This window comes from Cynoglossus semilaevis, chromosome 5, assembly GCF_000523025.1.
Source record: "Cynoglossus semilaevis isolate Cse_v1.0 chromosome 5, Cse_v1.0, whole genome shotgun sequence".
NCBI classification, from domain to species: domain Eukaryota; kingdom Metazoa; phylum Chordata; class Actinopteri; order Pleuronectiformes; family Cynoglossidae; genus Cynoglossus; species Cynoglossus semilaevis.
In genome coordinates, this window is record NC_024311.1 from 8,425,378 (window position 1) to 8,443,992 (window position 18,615).

An 18,615-nucleotide genomic window follows, 5' to 3' on the forward strand; every position below is an offset into this window, starting at 1 on the left:
GGTCACACGGTGGAAGGTTGGTTAGCCGTCCTGCCTAACTGCAGCGGTTCTCAAACCTCCTGGTGAGACGGTCCAAGACCATCGGTAGTGAGTAGATGGTGATGTCATCATCGTTTATCAAGAAAAGTGCTGCGTTGTGTTCAGAAAAACAGAACTGTTTTTACAGGAGATCAGTTGTGAAACTGGAGAGGATTTATGATCCCAGTAAGGATGTGACGCTCCATACTTTTGTGGGTTGTGGGTATGGTTTTTGTGTGACTATAAAAAGCTCCTGCAGCCTGTGATCTCCACAGTGGTTAAGAAAAAAAAAAGTACAACAGCCATTTATTTTTTACTGAACTCTCATTCTTAGTGAACAGAGGGAATAAAACGACACATTGTTGTTTTTCCCCCACAGTTTCCCTATTAGTTAAATCTAATGATAAAACTAGGGAGATATGTGGATATAAAACACTTAATTTCCGATTCCGATATCAACCGATTTATGCAGCCGTTTGCCCCTGTGGTAAAAGTCGTCCCTACAAGTGGTTCCAGCATATTTGGCAAAACCCATGCAATGCGTTGTCAGGTTTTAATTTTAGGAGGAAAAACTAATAACGATTCTTACCGGTATTACATAATTATGCTAATATCGGGCTGATAATATTGGTCGGCCAATATTAAAACCATACAGACAAATGTCAGACCCTCACGTTGTCAACATCTACGTCCAGTATCTCATCTCAACCTAAATCCCAAACCCCGAAATACCCTCCATCTACGTCCAGTATCTCATCTCAACTCCGACCTAAATCCCAAACCCCGAAATACCCTCTGTCCTTGTGGGGACCTGAAAAATGTCCCTACAACAGAGCACTTTACCAAAAACATGTCTCCAAAAGTCAGGTCCCCCCCCCCCCCCCCCCCCACACACACACACACACTGAATCTGCTGTCTCCTCTCTTGAAAAATCAGACAAGCGTTTTGTGCCGTCAGATTGGTCCGTCAGTGATGTGGCACTTCACCAACCTTCTCTCAACCGTTTTCCATTTTCCAATCAAATCCCGTCTGGTCCTGACACATGGCACAATCACGCTCCTGCTCCTGCTCCGGCTCTGCAACCACTCAGCACACATTCACACACAGGTTGTGTTTTTCCCTCTTCCATCTTCCTATAGCCTGACAGAATAATTATGCACCCCCGCCCACCCCCCAATCAGTCCAGCTGACAGGGTGGCTCTTAGTCACGTCATGTCTGTGACCCAAAGTATCTTCATTTCTCCCTCTTTTATTCCCATAACTTTGTCATTGTGAGCTGGGAGTGTGGCTGATCAGCTCCTGAGACCAGAAGTAGCTGCTGACGTGTGACCAGGAAACTTCTACTGGAGTAGTGGCTGATTTGACACAGTACGAGTAGGTCATAGGTACTTATGATACGATACACGATTGTTTTTGTTATGATACGATTTTATCACGATTTTTGGAATTTGTCAGTATATTAAACAACAACAAAAATTAGAAATTATGAACTGGAAAGAGTTCCTTTTTTTACAAGAACACTGTTGCTGTCTGTAGAACAAGTTCTTCCCACGTTCTGTTTCAACATTTTTAGGCGCACACCGCCACCTACTGTACTAGAGTGTGTTGTGTCATGGTATGACCAGTGACCCTTCTTCAGTTACAGCATTTTGTGCAGTTATTTTTTGTTTTAATTGACACAAAGGATTTGTACCGATTTTCATATGTATATTCATGTGTGAAAACACAGAGTTACAAGAATAGAGCAGATCAAAGCCGTCAAATTATGAAGAAGCGTTTGTTTAAATGTTTCATTTTTAGGAAAATAAAATAACTCTACTACGATACTGGAGCCTGAAGTAGCAGAGAAGTCCATTAGACACTAGAAGGAATGAAGGTCCTAATGAGTCAGAAGACTTCCTTCGGTCCAGAATCCTTCAGACTTCTCTGACTTTCTGCTCCGTGACTCTTTTCTGTATCGTTGCCTTCAGGTGAAACTCATAAACTTGTAATTTGCAGCAGAGAAAATCGTGTCCAGGACATCTTGACCCCGGCGCTCTCACATCATAAATATTCATCCCTGTCTTCACAGGTTGTCTATAACTTTTGGATACATTTCAAAATAATATTAAAACTTTGACACATCAAAGAGCCTGAAGTGTCAAACTGTTAGCTGCTAACCGTTAGCTGCTAACGCTGTCTTCTTCTGACCTCGGGGGTATATTTTTTGTGGAGCATTTTCTTGGCAACTTTTTAAATCAAATCATTCCGTGTTTGTGATCTTTTGACTTTAGGGAGACAAAACTTTTAATACATTTGTTGGAAAATGTTTGGACCAGTTTTATTACTGTAAAAATAAGCTTCAACTAACGCTAACATTTAACCAATTTGACCAAATGCTTTTAGAGAGTTCTCAAAGTTTTACAGGCGACTCCTTTGAGAGTCTTCTGCCTCCACGTTGTTATTTTTAAGCCAAACAATTGCACCGGTATTAGACTTAAAACGCTGGAAAAGAAATGTGAAATATATTGTGGAAACCAACAAATTATATTCAAAATGCATACAAATTAGAGACGTCTGAACTGAGCACTAGCTAAAAAGTTTTAATTTTAAATGATTACACTGCGTTTTAAAGGTCAAACTCATTTTCACTGAATGGCTGGTTCCAACTGGAAGCCTGTAAAGATTTAACTACTCCCTAACATTTTTATAAATGTTTCTAGGATTGGTTATTATTTATTCAAGATGCAAATATTTTACATTGATCTGTGTAATAAAAAACCTTTTAGCTTTTTATCAAGTTACTATAAAAACATTTAAAGGGGGGATCTGTGTGATGAGATTCAACCCAAGTTCCAAACATGTAAATGTGTCGAGTTCCAAACATGTTCCAAGTTCCAAACATGTAAATGTGTCGAAGAACGGTCACAACTTTTTGTTGTCCTTCTCAATTTGGCGACGGACGAGTCAGCGTACGGAGCAGGTCGGTCCACGAGCTGCTGTGATTGTCATGTTTCGGTCGGGTTAGCTCACAATTACACAGGGCCTGACAGTAGAGGGGAGGGAGGGGGTGGAGGGAGACGGGGGTAAGAGCAGATGATCTGCAACAGTGTAAACAACCTCTGGTCAGAGGAGACAAATGAGATGTTGTCGTTATTGAATTTTGCTTCCTTGCTGTGGAGACGTGACGTTTGACGACTAATTATTATCATCAGTTGATTTGATGAACGATTTCATCGCTAAATAGACAGAAGTCGTGTTTGGATCCTGATGTTTTCTGAGGTCTGATGTCAGATGTTGGGACTTGGCCAACACGAGTGTCACTTGGGCTCTTTGTTATACACACACACAAATACACACACCTGTTGTTTTCCTCGCTGTAGTACAAAGTACTGCGTCGGATGGAAGGCTAATTCACGCTGACGTCGCTCGATTAGAGAGTGAAACACACAGAGGGGCAATTATTTTTAGGTCAGGTTCTGTTGGTTCATGTCTCTACTGTGTGTCATTAAGCAGGATTCAGCTTGTAAAATCCCAGATTAGGCTCTGATCGCACCTCGCCTCAGCTCATGACAACGCCACTCGGCTGCGAGTGTGTCTGCGGCGGAACAAGTGTGGACAGGTCGCTGGATTGAGGATTTAACTTTGTGAAATGACAACAATGTAGTGGAAGGTGTTCAGACCCAGACTGTAAGTGTCAGACGGGCGCTGGGATGTGTTGGTGGAGGAGGGTGCATATTTACTGGCCTGAGAGAGCGGGGCTGCGACTTCGTAATTATCGGTCTTGTGGGTGAACATCTGGCTGCTGCACAGGAAGGACAGCAGGTGTTTACAGGTATTTACACGGTTTTCTACAGAACAGAACAGAACAGACTGATCAGAGGAGAAAAGACTTTTTACCATTTCATTCAATCTAATGTCCTATACTGTACTATATGGTATGGAATCATGTTGTATCGATTCTTAAATATTATATAATGCAGTACTGGGATGGGATTAGGATGTAATCTGATTAATTAACAGTTTTGTGTATTTAGTTATAGTTATTTAATCCCACACTAGAGAAATTCTGCGTTAGCTGCAGATCTGCGTCAACAGGCCGCCCCCTGGAGGCGCCAAGTATGGGTATTGAACCCAGGACCTCCTGCTCTTTGGTTCCGAGGCAGGTGTGCTAACCGCTAACCATGTTGTCATATTTTCTTTGTGGCCCCGGTGGCTAACAGAGGAATTGCAGGAGAATCAGTATGAACCATGGCCATGTTCGATCCTGTACCAAAGTCGGGAAATTGCCGTTTTCTCTTTTTTTTTTTTCAACTTTCAAGTAGTGCACAGGGATATTGGGAAATATTCATGAACAGTTTCTTCTCCTTAATTTAGATTCAAAAATCTATAAAATATTTAGTCTGCGGTTTTGGCCTTTGACTCTTCTCCGTCTCCCTCCACAGGCGGTGAATTTAAAGCGCCAAAAAACGTCGTAGCTTTCTGGTGTTTCAGGAATTACTGTGTTTTACTGTTGTGTTTGAATCAGCGCTGAGTTTAAAAGAACATCAGGAGCAAAAGTCACATCGTGTTTTTTCTAATTTATCTCATAAAAACTGTGATCTTTAAATACACGTGTACAAACGTGGAGTAAGGGAACAGGCTGACCCCGAGGCCACGCCGTCTTCCAATTAGATGGTGATAACAAAACCCTATCTACAACGTGTGTGTGTGTGTGTGTGTGTGTGTGGTCAACAATCTAGCGTGCAACAGATTTACTTCCTGTTTGAAAAGCCTCAGCCCTGCAGCTCTCAGCCACAGGCAGAAAGACCAAAGGTTGGATGCAGTGTTTGTTGACATCAGTAAAATCTGCCTGGAAACTTTTTTCAAGTGTTTCTGAACAAAACAAAAATGAGACATTCAGCCACTGAAATGAACCGACAGCCTGTGAATCACAATGGCCGCCAACATTAATATTTCGAGGAGGAGCTCGTTCCCAAATCACAGAAAGCACATTTTCTCATACATCTCTAATGGCGTCCAGCCAGACAGAAAATTCTATTCTGCGTCGAGGGTCAACGTGCTCCTCACTGCTGCAGAGATGAAGGGAGGTTTTTGTTTGTGAAACTTGTGATAAACAGAAAAAGGTCACAAGACAAAGTCATCGGTAACATCTCCTCTCAGAGACCGTGTTTTTTTTAAAAGAATATTCCAGAGAACAGCCATGTTTTTCAGGTAGATTAGATAAACGTACTCTGTGAATGTAAAATAAGGAAATAAAGAATTTGTGTCAAGCGATTAAAATTTTTAAATCAATTGATTAATCACTAGATGGCTAATCAACAACTAACAACATTCAAACATTTCAGCATTCCATATATACAGCATATATATATATATATAAAACCCAATATAACTTCTTTTTTCTTTTTTATATTTCTGGAACAGAAAGTGAAAGATAACGTGTATGTATTTTTTTTAATAATATATTTACATAAAATATATTTATATATATATATATTTATATGTAAAATAATGTCATATACATATATGTCATTATTTTACAGTGAGATATATGTAAATATATATAAATATATTTATATATATATTTCACTGTAAAATAAATAAATAATATTTGTTCATATATTAATATGTATTTTGTCATAAAATAAAACTGTATTTTATATGTTGCCATAAAATATATTTTGCCTGTCGGCTGCCAAAGTGCCTCAAGGCAAATACAGTAGTCATTGACAACACTCCATTTGTTTTGGCTGTGGTGTGAATTCTCTGAGGGTCACTCCCGGGCACAGACCCTGACGACCTGGTACATTTTCCCAGAGAAGCAGCCAGAGAACATTCTTCTCATTCACGTTTAATGGCTTTTATACTGTAACTAGTGAAACAGCGTATATTTCAGTATATTTTGGTATATTTCCATGAGCCTGTTTTTATGTTGTTGTTTTTGTATAAATTGCCTCCAAATAGGAAAGACAACAGAGAGGATGAGTTTGCTTTGAATGCTTCGAGGAGGAAGAACAGATTGTGTTGTTTGAATAAAGGATGACATTTAGATACTGAGTGAGAAAATCATCTGTGCAGCCGCAGCAGTTCACCACAGTGGAACAGCATTATGGGAAACGAGGTGTAAACGGAGGTTTATGTGGACTGATGAGAAAACCACAACATTTTGTGTCTCCGCACCAGCAGCAAATATTACTGTAGTAATATGGAACAAATATTACTGTAGTAATATGGAACAAAGAATTAAATATCAAACATTGTCACAGTCTCTGGATGCGTAATCTCTTCATTCCAGTCTATTTGGCCGTGTTGTTGCAGTAGCTGCGCCTCAACATTCTTAAAATATTCTGATTTCACAGTTTTATTTGCCGACGGTATTTTAACTCGACCGCAGTTTCATACTTGAACAACAAACTTCATTATGAAAGAGGTTGATTTTTTAAACTTAGACAGAATTTTAGTTGTCAGCCTTTGTGGTTTCATTGCATAGCGGTTAGCATGTCTGACTTGAAAACAAAGAGCAGGTAGTCCTGGGTGTGATTCCCAGAGGAACCACGTACTTGGTGCCTCCAAAGGACAGACGGATAGAACAATGGAACCAGACTTTCATAATAAATTTATGGGAGATGGGGACGTAGCCCACGGAACGCCCTAGATTGTAGGATGTCGTTAACGTCCTCAACCAAAACGATTTGACTATTTAGAAACTTCAAATTTTGTGAAAACACCTCTGTAGGCCTGATCTGCAGGTCTGATCTGTAGGTCTGATCTGTAGGCCTGATCTGTAGGCCTGAACATCTGTAGGTCTGATCTGTAGGTTTGATCTGTAGGTCTGATCTGTAGGTCTAATCTGTAGGTCTGATCTGTAGGCCTGATCTCTAGGCCTGATCATCTGTAGGTCTGATCTGTAGGTTTGATCTGTAGGTCTGATCTGTAGGCCTGATCTGTAGGTCTGATCTGTAGGCCTGAACATCTGTAGGTCTGATCTGTAGGTCTGATCATCTGTACCACGGACATTCCTCTTAGAAATGAAAGCAGAGCAAAGAACAAAGGAGTCTTTATATCAAACCAACACGGTGTGTGTGTGTGTGTGACGTGTCATTTCTTGTTGTTAGTGGTGTTCCTGTAACAGTGTGTGTGTGTGTAGGTGTGTCATAAATCACAGCTCTATTTTGAACCTTCACCAAAATCAGCTACTCAGCGTTTCCCCTCCATCATGGTATGTGGGTCAGTGAGACTGTGGCACTGGAACATCGGCCTACGCCGACGAGCACACACACGTACGTGTACGGGCCTGACATCACTCTTCTCTATCTGCTGAAATAACATGTGGGCTGATGAGGCCCAGACTGGCCACACAGGAGATTTTATCTCCAGCAGCATGAAGTGTGAATTAGGTGTGTGATTAGTGTCAAGTGTCACACCTGTGCAGACGTCACTGCTGTGGAGACCTGACAGTTGGAGAAAAAGGAAAAAAAAAAAAAGGATCTTTTTTTTTCCTAAATAAAGAAGCAGCTCCTCTGCAGACGGAGAGTGTAGAGGAGGCAGTGGTCCACGGAGAACGTTTCCTGTTTGTTCTGATTTGTTTCTGCCACACACTGCCTGACCACAGCCTTTTCCTTAAAGCAAGGTTCTCAAACTCTGGCCTGCAGCCCACTCCAGCTCACAGCCACATGTCAATGTTCATTTTTTATCTTAAAAACCAAAGGAGAAGTGGTCCACAAACAGACGACTTGTGGACACTGGGTGCTACAGACAGCAGTGATTTGTTCGGAATGGTAAACATCAGAAACCAAAATCATTTCCGTGACTCCATTTCCTTTTGACAGCCACTAAAGTTCCATCAAGTAAATTGAAAACAACACTAATTTAAACCTAACATTGTTTTCCTAAAATAAAAAAAAAACAACAACCTGACATTCAAATGAGAACAAAATAATGAACTCACTTCCTGTTTTGTTCTGCTGCGTCTAGGTGAAAATAAACAGTTGTTTGAATCGGAAAAGAAAATCAAATCTCACTCCACTGACATTTCACATCACTGTAAAGTACATGCAGAGCCGTTCTGACCCGAGTCCCCACCCCAGGGCCTGATGCAGGCGTCGAGTAATCACAGCTGGCTTGGTTCTGGTGTCTTGGTATTTACGTGACATTTACTGAATTATCACATCAACCTTCTGCACTACTTTCTATTGTTTCCATGTCTTTTCAAATGACTTTCACTCATTTGATTGGATCGGCCGTCAACCACTGCCTTAGTTTTCTCCTCAACACCTCGACTTTTAGTTCATGTTCCTTTCATGGTACATACGTATCGACACCTGCTTCTCTGTCTGGTCTAAGGACTGAAACTGAGGGTTCTTGGTAAGTGTAGCATCTGTCTTAGAACTTTCTGACTCACTTTTACTTATTTACTTACTAACTGAACCGTCATGAAATAAATAGACTCTCATTCATCCCACAATGGGGAAATTCACAGTGTACATCTTTGCAACACACATGGGTGGCCACCAGAGGCACCGTCTAGTACGAGTGCACCACACTGGTTCACTTAGCTCCTCTGGTTTTATTGGATGTAAATTGTCTCATTTTTGATTCGTCCTAAAACACCTGCGGTTTTATATCAGTGTTCTGTATCAGTGCTGTTCTTGTCGCCGCGGTAACGGTGTGTTTTATAGTCAAACTGCTCCGATGCGTTTGTGGCGTGACCGTCATGGATGACGATATAGAGAGGAGAGAATGCTGGGAAATACTATCTCCATCCACATACATTATAACAGACACTGTGTGGTGGATTAAAATGATTCTTTTTTTTTTACTGTTTAAATTTGTCAATTTTCACTGTACATTTTTTTGCAGTTTTTAATATTCAGAAAGAAACTTGCTGTCTGGGTCGTGACCCACCTCTGGTTAGAAATATGATGGAAGCGGTGAAACAGTACTGCTTTGGTACCACAGTACTCATGGCCTCCTGTTTTTCTGTAATATTGTAGTATAGTATTTTCAGTTCCTACCGTATGTTAAAGTACCTGTGGCTAAATCACAGCAGAACTTTAACACTGGATTACACGTAATCATAGTCTCCTCTGATTGGTCTGATTGGTCTGATTGGTCTGATTGGTGCCTGTGGTTCTACGCTCATCATCTGTGACAGACCAATCATTTCTGGAAGTCAGACTTTTCTTTCTGCTTTTTACTGGTTGTGATTTTATCGTCAGGCAGCAGAACATGTTACAGAATTATTTATCACCGTAATTTATTTATTTTAATTCTCTTACAGGTTCTTCTCAGCGGTTGAATTCACACGAGTCTGACTGAGTCTGAAAAACACAGGATTCCTGCAGGGAGAGTTGGTCGCCAACTGGTCAGGAGGTCAGTAGTTTGATTTCCGTATTATATGAACACAGATTAGTTCTGAGACGTTCTGAGTGTGAGGTCAGAGCAGAGACGTTAACAGCAGCAGAAAAACCATTTATCGGGACCTGGGAGACATTACTTCCTCTTCCATCGGTCTGATTAAAGACTCTTTAATGTCTCTACACCTTCTGTGGACGTGGACATGGAGACATGACCTTCACACTGGTCATCTGTTCCTGGTCCACTGCTGCTGCTGGTCCTCTTTCTCTCTGGTGCTCACAGGATGATTGTAATGTTTCAGAGTGGAGAGATGTGAGACAACTTCCCACTCCTCACCCCTCACTCGGCGCCCCCTCTGTTTCACTGTGACAGCTTGATTGTCTGTGATTAAGGAAACATTTTAGAGCGATAAACTCCACAAAAGAACTCCCATCACGGCTGAGCCTTGATCTGGGTCGGTCCTGTCACTTCTCCCTTTTAGTCTTAACCCCTGAAGTTAATAGAATAAGATCTGGTCTGCTGTAGCCAGGAGCCAGTACTTACGAGTTCCTTTCACAGCGAGAGTTTTTTTGCGGTTAGCTGTAGAAATTAGTCTAAAGATGAGAAAGTGTTTTGCAGATGCTATTTGACGGTGGCTTCAGAAATATTCATAATTGATTTAAATTAACATTAAAATTAACATGTGATGAATAACTGGTGAAATTCATCAGAGTCAAATTGACTCTAAATTTGAAAACCAGAACGATGCCGATGTTTAATACACAGTCCACACATGTTGTTATTTACGCACACTGCTGAAAAAAATTCATTTCACCTAAGCATCTTTACCTTAAATTACCGGCATTCGTTTTGGAGAATTCTTGAAATATTTCCATATTGAAAATTCCATCATTTGGATTAGTCACAAATAAAATCAGGGGAGAAACAGTGACATCTACCTGCTGTTGTTGTCTGACTGTTTTTAAATCTTCTTTGGAACATTGACTCGTTTTTGATGGTCACGATTAATCGTGATTAACCGTGATTGTGATCACAATCACAATTCATCAGGACTCTACGTCGTTCACCTGATGACATCAAAGTCTCTTCTGTTCTGTAGAAGTTGTTTTGAAAACTTTATGTTTTCACATTTTTTCCATTTTCTGGAAAATGTGTAAAATCATTTCAGGGTACGGGGGCTGTTCTCAGGGAGCCTTTTACCCCGGGGCCCCAGGCATTCCCCTGTTTTACACGCCTGTTTACACAGGTTTGGTCTCGGCATGTGGTACTTAAGATCAGGGTATGTGTGAGCACAAGGATGTAACCTGGCACGTGTGCTCAGCGGGATTTGAAACCTGGTCCACCTTCAGTCTCCTAATGTTTCCTGCTCATTTGTCCCGGGGTGTCTTCAGTGTAAAGAAAAACCAAAAGTACAGAAACAAAGAGTCCCAGGTGGACCGTCAGGACCTAATTGTTGGCAACATGCACCGGTGTCAGTCAAAGCCTTTGATCTGCCGGGGTTGGGGGTCCTCGAGTAACCGTGGCAAATCCAGCTTCATGTGTGGAGTTATGTAAGATCTCTCGGCACTTTCAACAAAAACCAAATGGACCACAAATCTTAGTTGATCAGAGAATTGTCTTTCAGTGACAGAGACATTTGTCCTCATTTGTTCTATTGTGTTGTTTTCTAAAGATCGAAGGTCAACGTTCACAACAGTTCACTTTTTAAAAACCCACTCAGGATTTTCTGATCCAGTCCGACCTCAGCCGTGTTATTACTGCAGTAAATCAGCGGCTGAATCCATTCCAATAAAACTCTGGAATATACAAAATACCTGAAGTCCGAGCCCTGGCTCAGAGCGTCAGGTGTTTTTTCAAAGTGTTTCTCTGAGGAAACAGGAAGAAAACAACAGCCGCCCTGTGGTGTTGTTGGTGTTGTTGGTGTTGTTGTAAAGTCTGCTCTGGGCCCCGTCTTAATTTGAAGACCGTGAAATATTGTTCCTGTCACTGCTCCAAGTCCTGGTACTGCAGCCACGTAGTTCTGGAGTATTTACTGCAGACTTTTGGGTAATGGAAGTGGTGTATAACTACAGTACTACTGATAATATAGAGAGCAGGCTTAAGCCATGTTGTATCTTGTTATGGTTCTTCAACCGGGGCAATTTTGGGTTAAAACTTTTGTCAGTGAACCGAATGCTTCGAAAAGAGGCGTTTGACAACTGAGGTTCCACTGTACATCTGATATTAATAATAACTTCAGTCAGCAAAAAGGAAAGTACTTGATTGACCTCAGTATTTGGCAGACAATCCAGGTTTGCAGTACTGGTATCGTAGGGAATCAGGCCACCTGCCTGGGTTGAGTTAATGATAAAGATCAGGTAAATTGTAGTCCACCTGCCTGGGTTCAGATAATGATAAAGATCAGGTAAATTGTAGTAGAAGAAGTAGTATTATTCATATGACAAATTTGCATACCTTGCCCATATAGTACGCCCACTATGGTACATAGCGATTGTTGACTAATACTGTTGTGTCATTATCCCGACGTGTCTTATTTCATCACCAGTGGGATTTTTTTGGTCATTTTGAAGCTTGGCAACGATGAATCCACGTTTTACATTTCTTAAATTTCCTGCATTTTATGCGTCTAATCTGGAAAGAACCAAGAACCGCCCACGTTGGAGAGTCTTCCTAGCTCTGGTGGAGTGAGTGAGTGAGTGAGTGAGTGAGTGAGTGAGTGAGTGAGTGCAGTGACTCCACAGGCCACTAAGAGAATTGATGTCTTTTTTACGCCCCAGTCATTCCTGTCTGTAATGTTCAGATTTACTGCCACTCTGATGGATGAGCAGCATCTCCTGCTTCCTCACAACTGTTCTGTGTTTGTAAGACACACACACACAAACACACAAACACACACAAACACACACAGGGGTCACCAATTTACACACAGCAGCGCTGACAGGTTCTGGAGGAGAACCGTTTCCCAGGTGTTTGTTTTTTGTCTTCAGTCGGGACTCCTTTCTGTTTCTGCAGTTGAACAGATGGAGTTCCTCTGCTGCCAACGATTTAACAAACCAACCTTGATTTATACATCCACGCCTTTATTCACCGTTGATGTTCAGATGTGAACAAAAATTCTGTGAAACCATGACTGTAAAAGGTTGGTACAGAGAACAAGGTTTTTATACTTCGTGCTGGTCATAAATGAGCCTCTAGGCCAGGGGTCACCAACGTAGTACCCAGGGGTCACCAACGTAGTACCCAGGGGTCATCAGGTAACCGCCGTGGACTGTGGTAGGTGCCCGTGGAAAAAGTTGTTGTTGAAACACACTTGCAATGATGTTTAGCTCCCACTAGGATGTTTGTCCCATTATTACTAGAAGACTTGCAATGATGTTTAGCTGCCACTAGGATGTTTGTCCCATTATTACTGCATAATCTAGGACAGTGTTTCCCAAACTTTTTTTCTGGGGACCAATGTTTTAAAAGTTACAAACCTTTGTTGGAAACATGATGCGAGGCGACCCAGTCTTTGGGAAACAATGATCTAGGAAGCGTGTATCAAACAAGTAGCCCTGTGTACTCCTCAGTACCCCTAAAGTAGCGCTCTGTTTCAAAACAGTTGGAGAGCCCTGCTCTGGGCTACCTGTCTGATCAGATTCACACAAAAGTCTGACCAGGATCGATTTCTTGAAGACGCTGTAGGTTGAACATCAGAACTGTATCTCTACAGAGGATACAAAAGTCCTGTCCAAAAGTACCACAGAGGTTTAAACGACACCTTTATATTTGTACCTCTTCCTTCTGTGTGATTGATTCAGCCGGTGTTAAATGTCAAACAGAATCACAGAGAGTCCTGTGTCATTAAATCAGACTGAAAGGCTCGGCCCTTCAGTGGACGCCAACAGTGACCTGAACGCAGGACCTCCTTTAAATATGAAAGCCTTCGCCGCTAAGTGCAGGTATGAAGTGAACGTTCAGTCAGAGTCAATTATAGTCATTACCTCAGTCGACTGCAGGGGCAGAAGACTAATTCTTGGCAGTGGTGGAGGCGGAGAACCGGTTAAAACATCGTTAGGTGGACGTTGGGATTGCGGCGTTCCCTTTACCTGATTGTGTGTGTGTTAATCTAAAATAAAAAATATATTTTTGTATATTATGCAGATAAAAATAAAATGTTGGATATTGATTGTGATGAAAGATACAGACTTGGTGGAATGGATGAAAAGTAGGGTCTGTGGGCAGGGGGGAGGTCACTGGTGACAGAAGAGCAACAGGAAACTTTTTTGGGGTTGGCATGGTAGAATAAAGGTTAGTCAGTAGCCTGGTTTATGGTGGGTCTGCTGGTATTAGCTCGCTGCTAGCCTTCAGTGGGTTTAGCCAGTTGTCAGTATCCGCTCAGTACGTATGTAGTATTGGACCTGACTTCACCTAAATGTAGGGTTAGCTCCGCGCTGATGAAGACTTAATAGACCTAACCAGGGTTTTCCGTAACCCCAGCAACGCTGTGGAACTGTGTCATGTTTGGAGGATTTTGTTGCGTGGATTAGTTTCCTGCCTTTATGTTTTATGTTTCTGTTCCGATGTGAAGTGCTGATGTTTCCCAGTGGCCTTGGTAGCAATTCAGCTCTGCTCACATGAAAGTCCCCAGAATATGTGATACATTATGGATATGTGATGTGTTGAAGCAGCCACACGGACTCAGGCATCAGCAAACACGTCAAGGAGAGAAGATTTATCCAGATTAATGGAGAGGAGGGAAATGTTCCATCTTCCACTCATGACAAGCCTGTTCAATGAACCCCGTGCTTCCATTTACCACATTGGACTTGCTAATGTTGCCTTCTTTGGCCCAGCTGACTGTGTCAGTTACTGTGTGTATATATATTTATATATATATATACAAAGGTTTTTACTCCTACACTACATTTTTATTCTCTCATCCTCTAATCTGACTCTTGATTTGACATGGTCTGGTCTTTAGGAAAACAGTTCATGTTCAGGACGTTTTCCAAAATATGTCGAGGGAAATCATCAGAGAAACTCACTGCCAAGTCAGGAGTCATTTGAGATATGTGACCCGTTTGGTAAATTTTCATGTCAAGTATTTAAAGGGAGTGTCTTGATCATAAATGTCTCTTTAATAACTAAAGTACAACTCTATGCAGATGATTACATTTTTTCTAATTTTGGAGTTTATAAGAGGTTTGCTTTTGTAAATATTATTAGGAATCATAATTAAAAAAAACAAGAAGTAAAAGGTTTCTAAATGAGGTATTCAGTCATACTCACAACATATGTCCATGTGCCCCACATGGGTGTACATGGACTTCATGGGTACACACTAGGCATTTATTTAAACTGGTAAGATTGAGTGGGCCATATGGACAGGGCCAGGTGGACCTATCCATCTGCTAGGTTTTTCGCTGTCTCTGGGAAAAAAGTATCTCTCTGCTGTTTTCCTTCTTGTCAACGTGTAGTTGTACGTATGTAGTAAAATAAACACCAAAGACGAGTACTAGATCAAAATGTCCTGCAGCTACAACAGATAATCAATGATAAAGATTCTTGAGATTTTGCTAACAGATAGCTGACATTCTAATGTGTATCTGGACATACTCATATGCTAACAGGCCAAAAGTGGGAAAATTGTCAGAGCTGTTGCAACTTAATAGGCCTCGATAGAAAATTGCCAAGAACCCCGGGGCTGAAAGTGGGCTCCGGGGAACAGCAGACTAAGCATTTTATGCCAAAAGCCTCTGAATGCTTCTGTAGTAGTGGAGCTTGACAAACATCTGCAAAATATTTCTCCTCAGAAACAGCACTTGTTGAATGACGAGAGCGTGCGCGGCGGTCGCTCCTGTTGGAGATGTAGCTCAACTGTGACATGATCGGTTCAGTGCAAAGATTTTTTTTTAGTTTGGGCAAATTTTCTGTATTATAAATACAGATGGTTTGATGCAATTTTTTATGTGTTACACATTCTGCAACATAGATCAGGGTTCACCAACACCCAATCAGTATAACCCAGTATTACCAGAGTGCAGTAATGGCTGATACTGGCGGACCAGTCCTTGGTACAAAAAAGGTTGGGGTATTTGCTGATACCTTAACCAATCTGTTACCGTCTTTCTCCTCCATCTTGCCGTGGGCTGCGTTGCTAAGGCAATGGTGTCCCTGTTCATTATAAGTTAAGTTTAGCAATTGGGCTTGATAATTGAATTAACTTAGCTTATAATGAACTTATAATGAACATTTTCGACCTTCGATCCTGAAATTTTCACCAAATATCAGACCGATTATATCCTGATTAACGAGCTGTGCCTTATTAAGTACCATATTTTCTACAGTATAAGTTACACCAGTGCCCTCTAGGGGCAGTATGAAAATAACAGAACATGTAAAATTATATGTTTTAATATAAGTCGCAACTGAGTAATGTCGCAAACCCAGCCAAAGGATGAAAAAAACTGCGACTTATTATCCGGAGTATTACTTAGTATTTTTTAAAGTAAAAACATTTATATACCCGTTTGAAGCATGAGTGAAGCAAAGCTCAGGACTGTGATCCAAATGTGACTGTCATTCCAGATGACTCGGCATCACTGTGGCAGACAAGTGGGTTTTTTCTGCCAACACGCTCCGACTGGCAGATGAATCAGTCGACCCTGATTCTGTGTCAGCGCTGCGTGTTGTTGATGAAGACGCTTGTTGTTATTTGTGAATATGTCACAGTTCATCGCTCTTCGGAGTGAGCCTGCAGCCTCCATGCAGCAGTCAATAGTTGGTGGCGCTGTCCTAGTTAACAGAACTCATGTCGGTGTATGTTTATGAGTTCCTGTCGTGCCACAGCGGGTCTCTTTCTTTGAACCAGAGGATTGTCAAGTCGACCAACCGTCTTTCGTTCTGCTCCTCTCCGTTCTCCCAGCAGGGGTGCTGCACCTGCCGGGAGAACGTGTCTAATCGGAAGATGCAATTAAAAGAAGTGTCTTATATCTATTATTTAGCACATCAGTGGGGACCTGCAGCAATTAACTCACATCAGTCAGGACAGATAATTACAAGAGCATGAATGAAAGCAGGCAACAGAGACGGGAGCCGAGTCCCATGAAGATGTTTGGACTTTTCTGTAGACCTTTACTTTTGTTGCTAGGCTAAAAGGTGTCTGTTTTCAGTAAAAATATTGTAATCCAAAAAAGGCCTCGTCGAAGGACTGTGTTTGAGGTTTGTGGTTGTCAAACTTATTTCTGAATAACTAGATCATTTCCTTGGGTCAGTGTTTCTTCTTTACCCCTGTGTTTACTGGAAACATCTGTGGCGTGTAACAGCCATGACGGGCCTGCCTTTGCATTTAGCTGCCATTATAATCAGAGAGATATTCCACCAGGCGTGTCTCAGGAGCGTCCTGAGATGCACTGTGCTGGATAGGTAGCAAGAAGTCGAATGGCCAGAGGGTGGCATTGTTCATTTTCACCATAGATGATAGTGGAAGTGGAAAACTTCCACCGGTGAGAGACAAAGCAAACGGTTTGTTTGTTGAGGAATCTCTTGGTCTTCAATGCTATCGCAATTATCGCGGTGATCTTACGCAAATTCAACTGGGTCGGGAGACTCCACGCTGCTGCTGTGGCACTCCTGCTGGAATATAGCCAGAACCGCAGTGCCCTGGAATATCAGGGTTAGCCAGAACACTGGCTCCAAAGACCGTAAGGTACATCATGTGTACCAACATATACCAGTCCAATACTGGTTGTGGTATAAAGCCGATGTAGAGAATCGGTTCAGTGGATCAGAACACAGCTCCCAGGTCTGCCATTGTTGGGTGATAAGGAAGAAAAGACGTATCCTAAAAGAATGATGTGAGTAGTTGTACCGTTTTAGAGATGGTATCGTATGTTTGGTCATAAATACCTCCTGAATATGAGTCGTTTTTCCAGTTGGTGCTCAGTAAAACTCAGACGCCTCTAGAAATGAGAGCATCTGTCCGTGAACGTTGGGATTTGACGCTCTTATTCCGTCACTGCTTCACTCTCTGAAATATGGGGTTGAATGTTGATCAGCAGACGTTGGACATTGCAGTAACTCTGAAACTCTGTCCACTGTTGAAGGTGTTCTCCTGGCGTCCTCCCTGTCTGTGCGGTCTGTGAACAGAGCAGAGCTGAGCCGTGATAGGCTCTAACGAAATGATTAAAGTCAACGGCACAACAAATATCAAGCTGCGGCTCCGCTGTGACGACAGCGCACGCCAGGACGACTGGGAAAATATTTGAATTTGTTTTTTGTTCAATAAAATATGACACGGCTTTGAACTAATTTTAGCTCATTAACAAGTCACGTCGCTGTATCACTTTCCGAGTATTTGATTGCATTTCATCTTTTTTTTTTTTTTTCTGCCGTCTGTTCAGCTTCTTGACAGCATCAGTGGAGGTATTTACCAACCACGGCCCGGCAGCTGTCTCTCCACCGTCAGCCGCCACTAACGTCATATAGGTTTCATCATCCCTGCAGTGTGTTTGGGTTTCATCACACTTGCATGTTTACCTGCCGTGATGTGTGAGTTGTGCCGGGACGGTGGCGTGTGACTGCGGGGGTCTCCCAGCTCGGCTCTGCCTCCAGCCCTAATGAGGTTGTTTCTCTGCTCCTCACCGCAGCTCCTGGAGGACGTCAGGGACAAACAACCCGCTCTGATTGGCCCTTCACCTCTTCCACAAATCTGTGCCCTCCATTGGCTCATTTGTCAAATTACAGTAGTTTACGGTGTACACAGTAATGGTCAGTTCTCTTCTTACCCATGTGGGCCACGTGTTTGGTGTTGTCAGTGTGTGTGCGGGCCACTGAGCGCACGTGGACGGACTCAGGCATGTGTGGCAGGCAGCCAGAACAGAATTTAAATTTATATCACATTGTGTGTGTGTGTGTGTGTGTGTGTGTGTGTCAAATGTTTTCATGCTCACACTAACCTTGTTAACTGTACCTGGATCAGGTTGAGGACAGTGTGTTCACTGTTACCACAACTGAATCCAGACGAAGTGTAAAAGAAAATCAGACACACATCTGTAACACACACACACACACACACACACACACACACACACCTGTCTTACAGTGACCTCAGGATGGGGCTAATGATGTACATACCCATGATGCCCGGGGCTGAAAGTCTGTGTGTGTGTGTAGACACACAGATGTGGCTCTCCTGAGATTTTCTGAGACCCTCAGCAGAATTTGATTCCCACCACACCCTGCACCACCTTTAGTCAGTCACGCAAATATGAGTG

General features: G+C 42.1%; 1 protein-coding gene across 2 annotated transcripts in view; it reads left to right on the forward strand.

Annotated features, from left to right (window-relative positions):
* The window catches only part of cemip (cell migration inducing hyaluronidase 1), a 107,825-nt gene that overhangs the window by 28,071 nt on the left and 61,139 nt on the right, over nucleotides 1-18,615 (forward strand). The window contains exon 3 of one of the 2 annotated variants that reach the window (XM_025055479.1): nucleotides 9,282-9,373. The exons of the other annotated variant lie outside the window; for it this stretch is intronic. The gene's annotated coding sequence lies outside the window, so the exon portion shown is untranslated. The remainder of the gene's footprint in view (nucleotides 1-9,281; nucleotides 9,374-18,615) is intronic. 2 annotated transcript variants of the gene reach the window in all.